Source organism: Mytilus galloprovincialis, chromosome 4 (genome assembly GCF_965363235.1).
Source record: "Mytilus galloprovincialis chromosome 4, xbMytGall1.hap1.1, whole genome shotgun sequence".
NCBI lineage: Eukaryota > Metazoa > Mollusca > Bivalvia > Mytilida > Mytilidae > Mytilus > Mytilus galloprovincialis.
Genome location: NC_134841.1, coordinates 10,336,170 through 10,350,017, shown reverse-complemented (window position 1 = coordinate 10,350,017; position 13,848 = coordinate 10,336,170). Strand labels below are relative to the sequence as shown.

The following is a 13,848-nucleotide window of genomic DNA, read 5'->3' as shown; positions in this document are numbered from 1 at the left end:
AAACTATCTACATGTCCAACAATTCACAAGTCAAATGATCACTCTTAGTATATATGTACTGGAATGCTAGTTTCTAAATCCCAAAACTATCTTCATGTCCAACAATTCACAAGTCAAATGATCACTCTTAGTATATATGTACTGGAATGTTAGTTTCTAAATCCCAAAACTATCTACATGTCCAACAATTCACAAGTCAAATGATCACTCTTAGTATATATGTACTGGAATGCTAGTTTCTAAATCCCAAAACTATCTTCATGTCCAACAATTCACAAGTCAAATGACCACTCTTAGTATATATGTACTGGAATGCTAGTTTCTAAATTCCAAAACTATCTTCATGTCCAACAATTCACAAGTCAAATGACCACTCTTAGTATATATGTACTGGAATGTTAGTTTCTAAATCCCAAAACTATCTTCATGTCCAACAATTCACAAGTCAAATGATCACTCTTAGTATATATGTAGTGGAATGCTAGTTTCTAAATCCCAAAACTATCTACATGTCCAACAATTCACAAGTCAAATGATCACTCTTAGTATATATGTACTGGAATGCTAGTTTCTAAATCCCAAAACTATCTACATGTCCAACAATTCACAAGTCCAATGACCACTCTTAGTATATATGTACTGGAATGCTAGTTTCTAAATCCCAAAACTATCTACATGTCCAACAATTCACAAGTCAAATGATCACTCTTAGTATATATGTACTGGAATTCTAACAGTTTATGTATTTCATTTAACAGAACTGTTGTGTTGTATTGGTCTCATATATATATTACAAGAAAGATCATTAGTTTTCAGTCAAACGGTCAAGGTCATAAAATTTCTTAAATTGTGGGGAGTAAACTTGGATATACATGTATTTATTTTAAGTTGCATGTACAAATTTTTAAATTTTCAATCAAAGGTAATTTGTTTCTAAGTGAGTGGTTATTGAAATTTGATTTTGTGTTAAATGAAGTACTACATATAATGCTCAGCGTCTGTGTAAACCTCAAACAAGAACTTCTTATGTTAGAATGCATTCAATTCTGATACACTAATATAAGTCAATGACCTTCACCGGATTAAAGTGATACAATTTCCGTTTATTCATAAACACAAATATCCCACAGAGTAAATATATCACTTAATGTAGCCAAATTTTACATAAATATTGAAACAAATTGCTACTATAAATATACTGATCGATTGACTTGTCTTTAATACACTGGGGAGCTCCAGTCTCGCTTCAGTGATTCCCTATATAATCAACCAAATTTTTCCCACATCAGGGGGCCAGGGCACCACCAGGCCCCTGGATCCACCTCAATATGCTTATGGTTTTTATAGCCAATTGAATTTTGATAAGAAGTGTTTTAAATTTGGATGTGCACAGTAATGGGAAATTTATATCAAAATAATAACATTTAAACAATCATATAAGTTCTTAGACATCAAGAGGATTTGTTAAGTTATACACCATTTTCAATTAACTCCTGTATTGTAAACTGATTTATAAATGGATTGAAATAATCTTTTCATCAATTTTCATTCAATCAAGTGTTTGACCTTAATAAAACAAAAAAAGTTTTTTTATTCTCAGGTATTTAAAGGGATAAGCAGTTATGATTTAACCTCTTCAGTTTTGTCATACCCTGTTGTTATTCTGTTACAGGTGTTTAAGCAAGGCACATTGGTTCATGTATTATTACATATATTACATAGAAGTCAAGTGAAGTACAGACCTGTTGAAGAGTGCACAGGATCAACATTTGACAGGTAAAGTAATCATAATCTTATTAATATACTCTATTAGTTGTTGAAAATTTAATTCAGTGCTAATATTTCATATTTTACCAAAAATACTTTTTAGTGGTATCATCTATCACAAATATTTAAAATGACCACTGAAAATTGTTGATTTAATTGTTTTAGTGAACATCATGGGTGTTGATCATTTATTTTAAAAATTGGTTAATAGTACCCTAATGAGTTCTTAGTTCACCTTTTAATAATCCATATTGCTAGTGTGACACTTGGATTAATCATCTGTCTAGACAAGAACTAGGAAAATGTAATATCAGCTGTCTGTAAAATGTTATGTTTATTTCTATAAGTATTTTATAATGACTGCAAATTTTGGAGATAATTTGTGTATGATATAAAGGGGTCTGTCAGTATTTTCATAATTGTCATATTTACTTCTTTTTTTCCCCACATATTTGCTTTTATCTTTTTCTTTTTGAAGCTATGTGGGATGAAATGTCAACCAACTAAATTTTTAATATGCAATTTGTTTGTGATTCCTGCTTTTGAATATTTTCTTTGACTGCTGACAGTCTATGCTAGCTGTTTTCAGTACCAATTTGATGTTTTCATTGTAAAATTGAAAGTATTTTGAGAAAGAGATAAATTACTGACAAAATATTCAGACAGCCTTTTAGATTGTATTGACTCATGAATAAACCCTAAAGGGGTTCCATATTGCATATAAACAAATTTAAGTATAAAAATGAAAGATTTTGGCATTAAAACATTTGATGAATATTAACCAAAAGATCATTATGTTGTTGAGAAAGCACAATTTAAAATTTTCTACAAAAAATGGAAAAATTAAAATATTTTCACACATATATGGGAGTGGGCCAGTATGAGCACATGCAAGTACTACCCATGAAAGGTGTTTTTCTGTTTAGAAAAATACTGTAATAAATCATTTAGTTGGTACATGCATATGCTAGACCCATATTGGTGGTATTGGGCTGTTTCCTGCTCTTAGGTTGGGTTGTTGTCTCTTTGACACATTCCCTGTTTCTTTTTGCATTTTATTGCTTTTTACTTGTGAGCCACACATGCAACGGCATGTAATAGTCAAAGTTGTGACTGAGTGCGGAAATACAAAGTTAGACAGATAGATAGAAGTGGCGGATCCAGAACTTTTCATAAGGGGGACCCACTCCAGTTATGCTTCAGTGATTCCCTATATTATCAACCAAATATTTCCCACTAAAAGGGGGGGCAGCGCCCCAGGGCCCCCTAGATCCGCCTACGGATATCTAAAACTTGCCTGAATGTATGTGTTTTAAAGAATCATGCATAAGATTTTACTGCATTCATTATGATGTCATGGATCAAATTCTATGTTTTAAGTATGGATGACCTAATCATTAAACAGACATAAATGAAAATCGTAATGCGAACATAATGATACTTTTCCACAGGATCACATGATAGTTACCTGTCTTTTAAACTTTTGGTAGTCTTTTTGTCCAATTGAACAAATGCAATGGCTAAAGTACTCTGTATAGTTTATTCTCTGGGACCTTTAAATTTCTTTTGAGAGAAATCTATCACTCATTGATTTATTTACCTGAGTATGATACTTAAACAAGCAATTTTATGCCAGTCTCTCAAATTTGATACAAAGTCATCACCTGACATGACTGGTCATCCTATCAGTATAGATGTTGGTAAGACAATGACAATTGGCAGCTAAAGTGCACTTTGTCAACCCTTTAAATGAATGTGCAATGATTTGATAACAAAGACCACAAACAAAATTTCTTTAGCCAATACAAAAACACTAGGTATAAAAAAAGACAGCAGTTGATGCAGTTCCTAACTTGCAGGATTATAGCTCTTCATCTTTTATGTAAGCTTTGGATTTCAAATATTTTGGCCACGAGCATCACTGAAGAAACATGTATTGTCGAAATGCGCATCTGGTGCAAGAAAATTGGTACCATTAATTTTATTGCAGAAGCTTTTAATATTATATTCATATGTACATATATATATATATATACAGTTGCAATTGAAATTCATGCCTTTATCCCACATACCCTTATTTTCTAGTGGCAATTTAAATTCATGCCTTTATCCTGCATACTCTTATTTTACAGTTGCAATTGAAATTCACGCCTTTATCCTACGTACTCTTATTTTACAGTTGCAATTGAAATTCACGCCTTTATCCTACGTACTCTTATTTTACAGTTGCAATTGAAATTCACGCCTTTATCCTACATACTCTTATTTTACAGTTGCAATTGAAATTCATGCCTTTATTCTACATACTCATATTTTACAGTTGCAATTGAAATTCACGCCTTTATCCTACATACTCTTATTTTACAGTTGCAATTGAAATTCATGCCTTTATTCTACATACTCTTATTTTACAGTTGCAATTGAAATTCCCGCCTTTATCCTACGTACTCTTATTTTACAGTTGCAATTGAAATTCATGCCTTTATTCTACATACTCTTATTTTACAGTTGCAATTGAAATTCACGCCTTTATCCTACATACTCTTATTTTACAGTTGCAATTGAAATTCACACCTTTATCCTACATACTCTTATTTTACAGTTGCAATTGAAATTCATGCCTTTATTCTACATACTCTTATTTTACAGTTGCAATTGAAATTCACGCCTTTATCCTACATACTCTTATTTTACAGTTGCAATTGAAATTCACGCCTTTATTCTACATACTCTTATTTTACAGTTGCAATTGAAATTCATGCCTTTATTCTACATACTCTTATTTTACAGTTGCAATTGAAATTCACGCCTTAATCCTACATACTCTTATTTTACAGTTGCAATTGATATTCTCTCCTTTATCCTACATACTCTTATTTTTCTACATTCGCTAGAGGTATAGGTGGAGGGTTGAGATCTCTTAAACATATTTAACCCCTCCACAATTTTGCGCCTGTCCCAAGTCAGGAGCCTCAGGCCTTTGTTAGTCTTGTATGATTTTTAATTTTAGTTTCTTGTGTATAATTCGGAGTTTAGTATGACGTCCTTTATCACTGTACTAGTATACATATTTTTTAAGGGGCCAGATGAAGGACGCCTCTGGGTGCGGGAGTTTCTTGCTATATTGAAGACCCATTGGTGGCCTTCGGCTGTTGTCTTCTCTGTGGTCGGGTTGTTGTCGTTTTGACGCATTCTCCATTTCCTTTCACAATTTTATATCTGCTTTCTATAATATGAGTTCTTTTTCAATCAGCATCTTTCAAATGTAGAAGGATTAACAAAATCAGAAACAAATACAAGTCACAATAAATCTACTTGGAATTATTAGATATTAAGACAAAATGGATTTCAATTCTACATTTGTGAACAACTTATTTACATCTTTTTCTGGTGAATTTTCTGGATTTGAAAGTGATGACTATAAATGCTACCTAAACAACTGTGATCTATACTCAATTGAGGACTGTACAGATAGAACATTGTCAATTGTTGTCAATTTTAGCAGTGAGAAAATATACTTTATTTTTGAAAACATTATTTTTCAAAATTATGACAGAAATTTGTTCATTCAGAAAGACAGGAACGGATTTGTATATAATTTCATTTATGAAGGGAATAAAGTTGTGATTACACTATACAGTTCGTCTGCAACACTTCATATTCAAGGAAAAGGATGTGGGAATTGGTTCAATGAAGAATTTAGTGTTTTAGGAAAACAATTACACAATGAGGTAACATATTTCCAAACTTCTTTAATAGACAATAATGCTGACCAGATGTCTACTGGAAACCTTTTATTAGAGTCAATGATAAGCTTTGACAGTTCAGTAACAGACCCAAAGTTATTAGTAACAGATATGTCAAACACTCTGATAACATCAACCCCAATTAGAAACTCGTCTATAAACAGTACTTTTCGTAATCTACAAAATCTAGATCATTACAACCTAGATTTGCAACAAGAAGTAATCGATTTAAAACAAATGGTTGAATCAATTATCAAAACAATCCATTCAAACAACATGAACAAGCAGGATCAAAGTCTCCCTCTTTCAAAAACTGTTAATTCGTCAACACAAACTGTTAGTACTCAGACAGAAGAACAGGAAAAGACACTGAAGACCCGGCATACTTCGATGCACATTGAATATAGAACTATTTCCACACAGATCTACCAACCCATTGGATCTGAAGAAAAACGTGTTGACCCTCCTCCACATAATGTAGTAGACTACCAACCAAAACCAAAACCTCAAAAACCTGAATCAAGAAAAAAGGATTCGGACCAACAGATTACTCAAATGACAATACTGTTCCCATTCCCAATCGTTTCACTGGTGAAAACAACAAAACCACACTAATAATTGGGAGTTCCATTTTAAAGGGTATTCAACCCCGTGGATTACAAAACACTGAGGTATGTACCAACAGAGGAGCCAACATAGATAGACTGATAGATGTACTACAAAAGAAGGATATGTCAACATACAGAACAATTATTATCCATATTGGTGGAAATGACTTAGATAATGGTGACAATCTCCAAAGCATAAGAGATAATTACGAAGCTCTTTTATATTTACTGAATTTCAAATGTCACCCACATTGTAAATTTGTAGTTTCTGGAATTCTACCCAGAAAAGGACTTAATATGCATAACCCGAATGAAATGCTGAAAGACCTATGTGAACAGTTTAACTTACAATTTATTGATCATACCAATATGTTTTATGATAAGAATTACAATCTTTCTTACTCTTTTTTTCATCATGATGGAATTCATTTGTCAAAAAAAGGGACATCAGCGTTCCTAAGATCAGTCAACATGCATGTTAGTATATTAAAGCATACAGATCAATCAGATAGGTATTGTGTTCACTGTGGTGAACCAAATCATAATTCAAAATCATGTAGACATGGTAGAAAGGTTCTTTGTCACTCTTGTAACAATTTTGGTCACAAAGAAAAATTCTGTGAATTTTATAATTAGGGTGATGGCAAAGAAGACAAAGCCCTACACAATCAAATTTTGAAAAATTCTTTTGAAATTTTAAACCACATATGTCAAGAATGTAATAATATTTCCTGCACCTGATGTCTCTATTGTATTAAGGATTTAGTTTATCAGAAAATTGAAACCAGCTGTTCAAAATCTTTTTACCAATTATCTAAGCAGAAGGATGTAATTAATAACTCTGATAAAATGACATCAGCATTAAATCAATTTGATACAACCTCTCAGCAGGTACCAGACCAATCCCTATCTTTGCCATCTCAAGTTTCTCAAGACATAATGTACAAAACAAATACTTTTGTAATACAAGTCACTGAGGACACTTTTAGTATTGAGGATTTTTTTATATTTTTATTTACTTATTATATAATATGTGTATCATGTTTATGTGTTATTGACAATACTTATCTTATTGATAAGGATACAGAAAATGATGATCTTGTAACATATGGATTTAACAAATGCAAAGGTCTTAAAATATGTTCCCACAATGTTAATAGATTGGAATGCAAGTTTGATGAGATTAGATACAATCTAATGTCCACTCCAAATCCCCCAGATATAATTGGTTATTGTGAAACTTTTTTGGGTAAAAATACTTCTGATAGAGAAATAGATATACCTGGATATATTTTACAAAGGAAAGATAGACAATCTGATGGTGGGGGTGGCTGGGCTGTCTATTTAACAGAAACCACCTCCTTTTCTAGAAAAAATGATTTTGAAATAAGTAATATTGAAACTATGTGGTTTGAAGTTAAACCCAGCTATAAGAAATCTTTTTTATTGTGCTTTGTTTATAGGCCACCCAAGTCACTAATTGGTTGGATAGATAAGTTTGAGGATGAGATTAAGATTGCAATGCAATATAATTCAGATGTAATACTTATGAGAGATTTTAACATAAATTGTTTACAAACCAATAAAATTCCACAAAGATGGTTAACTGCTCTAGAAACTTATAACTTTCAACAGATAATTAAGGAACCAACTAGAGTAACAAATGAATCAAAAACTTTGATTGACCATATATATGTCACTAGTTTAAGCATGGTTAAAGAGGCTCATGTTTCTAAATATTCTATTAGTGATCACTATCCAATATGTATGACAAGACAAGAGAAATTGTATGATAAAAAACATTCTCATTCAACAATCACTTATAGAAATTTTAAGACTTTTAATGAGCAAAATTATTTAAAAGATTTAAAAAGTGCACCTTTTCAACATATTGAATTTGAAAATGACCCATCTGTTTGTATTGAAATGTGGTACAATATTTTTAATAACATTTTAAATAAACATGCCCCTATTGTGAAAAAGAGGGTAAAAAAAGACAGACAGCCTGAATGGTACAATAAAGAAATCTCATATGCAAGAAAAATGAGAGATAAATATCACTCACTGGGAATGTGGGCTGAATATAGATTCTGGAGAAACAGAACAAAACATGTTATTGATAAATCTAAACAGAAATATTATAATGATATGATAAAAGACTCAAAAGATTCTAAAACACTATGGAAATGTATTCACAGCCTAAATCCATCTAATCCATCAAAACCACATGAACTTATTACAACTGGAGACCATAAAACAACCGATAATAAAGAAATTGCTAATACGTTCAATAATTATTTCACCTCATGTGTTGAAAAATTAAGGCATAGTAGGGCACCAATCAACTCAAATTTTAATACTCTGACAAACTATGTACAAATGAAATTCTGGAAAAAAAGGCATAATAAATTCATCATTCCTCCAGTAAAAGTTTCAGAACTATTTGCTGAAATAACTAAACTAGATGTTAAGACATCTTCTGGTACTGACAATATAGGTCCTAAGATTTTAAAACTTAGTGCTCCTTTCATAGATCTTCCTTAACATACATTTTTAATAGAATGATTGATACTGGTATTTATCCATCTGTTTTAAAAAATGCCAAAGTAGCTCCAATTTTCAAATCTGGTGAAAAAAATGTAGCTAGCAATTACAGACCAATATCTGTTTTGCCAACATTATCAAAATTAATTGAGAGACATGTATCAAAACATCTGTATAAATATTTAACAAAGTTTGATATTTTACACCCTTCCCAGTCTGGTTTTAGACCCAACCATTCATGTCAAACTGCCCTCATTAATATTATTGATAAATGGCTACACGAAATGAATAATGGAAATATCAATTTGGCAGTCCTCTTGGATTTTAAGAAAGCTTTTGATGTTGTTGATCATGAAATTCTATGTAAAAAACTTCTTATTTATGGCTTCCATGAAGATACTGTTGATTTTTTAAAATCATATTTGAGTGAAAGAACACAGCAAGTCCATATAAATAATCAGTTTTCTAATAAAAAGTTTATAAATTTTGGTGTTCCACAGGGCTCAATACTTGGTCCCATTTTGTTTGTTTTGTTCATAAATGACCTTCCATTACACATTAAAAACTGCCATACAGACTTGTATGCTGATGACACAACTATGCATACATCAGGAAAGACTATTGGTGACATGCAATTAAAAGTACAAGATGATCTCCAATGTGTTGAAAAATGGTGTCATGAAAATAGCATGTTCATAAATTCAGATAAGACGAAATGTATGGTTATAGGTACAAGACAAAGGCTGCGTTTAAATCAAGCAGATCCAGTTCTAACTATTGAGAATAATATTCTTCAAAAATCATCAATTGAAAAACTTTTAGGTGTTAGAATTGACTCTAATCTGTCCTGGACAGGCCATATTAATTACTTATGTTCATCAATTTCATCAAGAATTTTTTTACTCTCTAAAATCAAGAAATTTCTAAATATTGATCTAAGAAAATTATTTTATAATGGTTATATTCTCCCACTGATAGATTATTGTTGTATTATTTGGAGTGGTTGTGCTAAAAATGAGCTAGTCAGAATAATAAAATTGCAAAAAAGGGCTGCAAGACTTATTTTAGATGCTGATCCACTTTCATCATCAGCTCCACTGTTTAAACATCTTGGATGGATGACAGTTGAGAACAGAATCTCATACCACAAATCAGTTTTGATGCATAAATGTCTTAAGAATGAAGCCCCTGTATATCTCACTGAAAAGTTTAAAGAAATGCCAGAAATAAACCAATATTGTTTGAGAAATGCCTCTTGCAAAAATTTACAAGTTCCAAAAGCCAAAACAGAGCTTTATAAGAAATCTTTTATATATTCAGGATCTATTTTATGGAATAACTTACCAATATCCCTGAAAAGATCAACCTCAAGTACAAGCTCAGTCAAAAAAGATTTAAAAAATTACTTGATGGAACATTAAGAAGCTGTGCGTTTTTTATATGCATAATAATTTTCACACACTTACTCAAACTTATGATATTGTTGATGCCAATACTATACATGTCATATATGAATTTGTAACTTTTACCTGTTTTGAAAATTGTATATTTCATAACAATTTTTTATTTCATTATTCATGTATGTGTGTCTGTTTGATATTTTGTATTTGTAAGTTATATTTCATTGTATTTTATGAGGGCCTCAGGGAAGATTAGCTTTACAGCTAACTGTGTAACCCTCTTTAAATAAAGAATTATTATTATTATATTATTTATTATTACTTACATTGACTTACATTTCTAAGTTATTAGTTTTTCTAAATCCCAAAACTATCTTCATGTCCAACAATTCAAAAGTCAAATGACCACTCTTAGTATATATGTACTGGAATGCTAGTTTCTAAATCCCAAAACTATCTACATGTCCAACAATTCACAAGTCAAATGATCACTCTTAGTATATATGTACTGGAATGCTAGTTTCTAAATCCCAAAACTATCTACATGTCCAACAATTCACAAGTCAAATGATCACTCTTAGTATATATGTACTGGAATGCTAGTTTCTAAATCCCAAAACTATCTACATGTCCAACAATTCACAAGTCAAATGACCACTCTTAGTATATATGTACTGGAATGTTAGTTTCTAAATCCCAAAACTATCTACATGTCCAACAATTCACAAGTCAAATGATCACTCTTAGTATATATGTACTGGAATGCTAGTTTCTAAATCCCAAAACTATCTACATGTCCAACAATTCACAAGTCAAATGATCACTCTTAGTATATATGTACTGGAATGCTAGTTTCTAAATCCCAAAACTATCTTCATGTCCAACAATTCACAAGTCAAATGACCACTCTTAGTATATATGTACTGGAATGCTAGTTTCTAAATCCCAAAACTATCTACATGTCCAAAAATTCACAAGTCAAATGATCACTCTTAGTATATATGTACTGGAATGCTAGTTTCTAAATCCCAAAACTATCTACATGTCCAACAATTCACAAGTCAAATGATCACTCTTAGTATATATGTACTGGAATGCTAGTTTCTAAATCCCAAAACTATCTACATGTCCAACAATTCACAAGTCAAATGATCACTCTTAGTATATATGTACTGGAATGCTAGTTTCTAAATCCCAAAACTATCTACATGTCCAACAATTCACAAGTCAAATGATCACTCTTAGTATATATGTACTGGAATGCTAGTTTCTAAATCCCAAAACTATCTTCATGTCCAACAATTCACAAGTCAAATGACCACTCTTAGTATATATGTACTGGAATGTTAGTTTCTAAATCCCAAAACTATCTACATGTCCAACAATTCACAAGTCAAATGATCACTCTTAGTATATATGTACTGGAATGCTAGTTTCTAAATCCCAAAACTATCTACATGTCCAACAATTCACAAGTCAAATGATCACTCTTAGTATATATGTACTGGAATGCTAGTTTCTAAATCCCAAAACTATCTACATGTCCAACAATTCACAAGTCAAATGATCACTCTTAGTATATATGTACTGGAATGCTAGTTTCTAAATCCCAAAACTATCTACATGTCCAACAATTCACAAGTCAAATGATCACTCTTAGTATATATGTACTGGAATGCTAGTTTCTAAATCCCAAAACTATCTTCATGTCCAACAATTCACAAGTCAAATGACCACTCTTAGTATATATGTACTGGAATGCTAGTTTCTAAATCCCAAAACTATCTACATGTCCAACAATTCACAAGTCAAATGATCACTCTTAGTATATATGTACTGGAATGCTAGTTTCTAAATCCCAAAACTATCTACATGTCCAACAATTCACAAGTCAAATGATCACTCTTAGTATATATGTACTGGAATGCTAGTTTCTAAATCCCAAAACTATCTACATGTCCAACAATTCACAAGTCAAATGATCACTCTTAGTATATATGTACTGGAATGCTAGTTTCTAAATCCCAAAACTATCTACATGTCCAACAATTCACAAGTCAAATGATCACTCTTAGTATATATGTACTGGAATGCTAGTTTCTAAATCCCAAAACTATCTTCATGTCCAACAATTCACAAGTCAAATGACCACTCTTAGTATATATGTACTGGAATGTTAGTTTCTAAATCCCAAAACTATCTACATGTCCAACAATTCACAAGTCAAATGATCACTCTTAGTATATATGTACTGGAATGCTAGTTTCTAAATCCCAAAACTATCTACATGTCCAACAATTCACAAGTCAAATGATCACTCTTAGTATATATGTACTGGAATGCTAGTTTCTAAATCCCAAAACTATCTACATGTCCAACAATTCACAAGTCAAATGATCACTCTTAGTATATATGTACTGGAATGTTAGTTGCTAAATCCCAAAACTATCTACATGTCCAACAATTCACAAGTCAAATGATCACTCTTAGTATATATGTACTGGAATGCTAGTTTCTAAATCCCAAAACTATCTACATGTACAACAATTCACAAGTCAAATGATCACTCTTAGTATATATGTACTGGAATGCTAGTTTCTAAATCCCAAAACTATCTACATGTCCAACAATTCACAAGTCAAATGATCACTCTTAGTATATATGTACTGGAATGCTAGTTTCTAAATCCCAAAACTATCTACATGTCCAACAATTCACAAGTCAAATGATCACTCTTAGTATATATGTACTGGAATGCTAGTTTCTAAATCCCAAAACTATCTACATGTCCAACAATTCACAAGTCAAATGATCACTCTTAGTATATATGTACTGGAATGCTAGTTTCTAAATCCCAAAACTATCTTCATGTCCAACAATTCACAAGTCAAATGATCACTCTTAGTATATATGTACTGGAATGCTAGTTTCTAAATCCCAAAACTATCTACATGTCCAACAATTCACAAGTCAAATGATCACTCTTAGTATATATGTACTGGAATGCTAGTTTCTAAATCCCAAAACTATCTACATGTCCAACAATTCACAAGTCAAATGATCACTCTTAGTATATATGTACTGGAATGCTAGTTTCTAAATCCCAAAACTATCTACATGTCCAACAATTCACAAGTCAAATGATCACTCTTAGTATATATGTACTGGAATGCTAGTTTCTAAATCCCAAAACTATCTTCATGTCCAACAATTCACAAGTCAAATGATCACTCTTAGTATATATGTACTGGAATGCTAGTTTCTAAATCCCAAAACTATCTACATGTCCAACAATTCACAAGTCAAATGATCACTCTTAGTATATATGTACTGGAATGTTAGTTGCTAAATCCCAAAACTATCTACATGTCCAACAATTCAAAAGTCAAATGACCACTCTTAGTATATATGTACTGGAATGCTAGTTTCTAAATCCCAAAACTATCTACATGTCCAACAATTCACAAGTCAAATGATCACTCTTAGTATATATGTACTGGAATGCTAGTTTCTAAATCCCAAAACTATCTACATGTCCAACAATTCACAAGTCAAATGATCACTCTTAGTATATATGTACTGGAATGCTAGTTTCTAAATCCCAAAACTATCTTCATGTCCAACAATTCACAAGTCAAATGATCACTCTTAGTATATATGTACTGGAATGTTAGTTTCTAAATCCCAAAACTATCTACATGTCCAACAATTCACAAGTCCAATGATCACTCTTAGTATATATGTACTGGAATGTTAGTTTCTAAATCCCAAAACTATCTACAT

At 31.6% G+C, this 13,848-nt stretch overlaps 1 protein-coding gene across 1 annotated transcript in view; it reads left to right on the top strand.

Moving 5' to 3' along the window:
* The window catches only part of LOC143071321 (baculoviral IAP repeat-containing protein 8-like), a 45,016-nt gene that overhangs the window by 7,066 nt on the left and 24,102 nt on the right, over window positions 1–13,848 (top strand). Inside the window, exon 3 of the mRNA XM_076245563.1 lies at window positions 1,673–1,776. The gene's annotated coding sequence lies outside the window, so the exon portion shown is untranslated. The remainder of the gene's footprint in view (window positions 1–1,672; window positions 1,777–13,848) is intronic.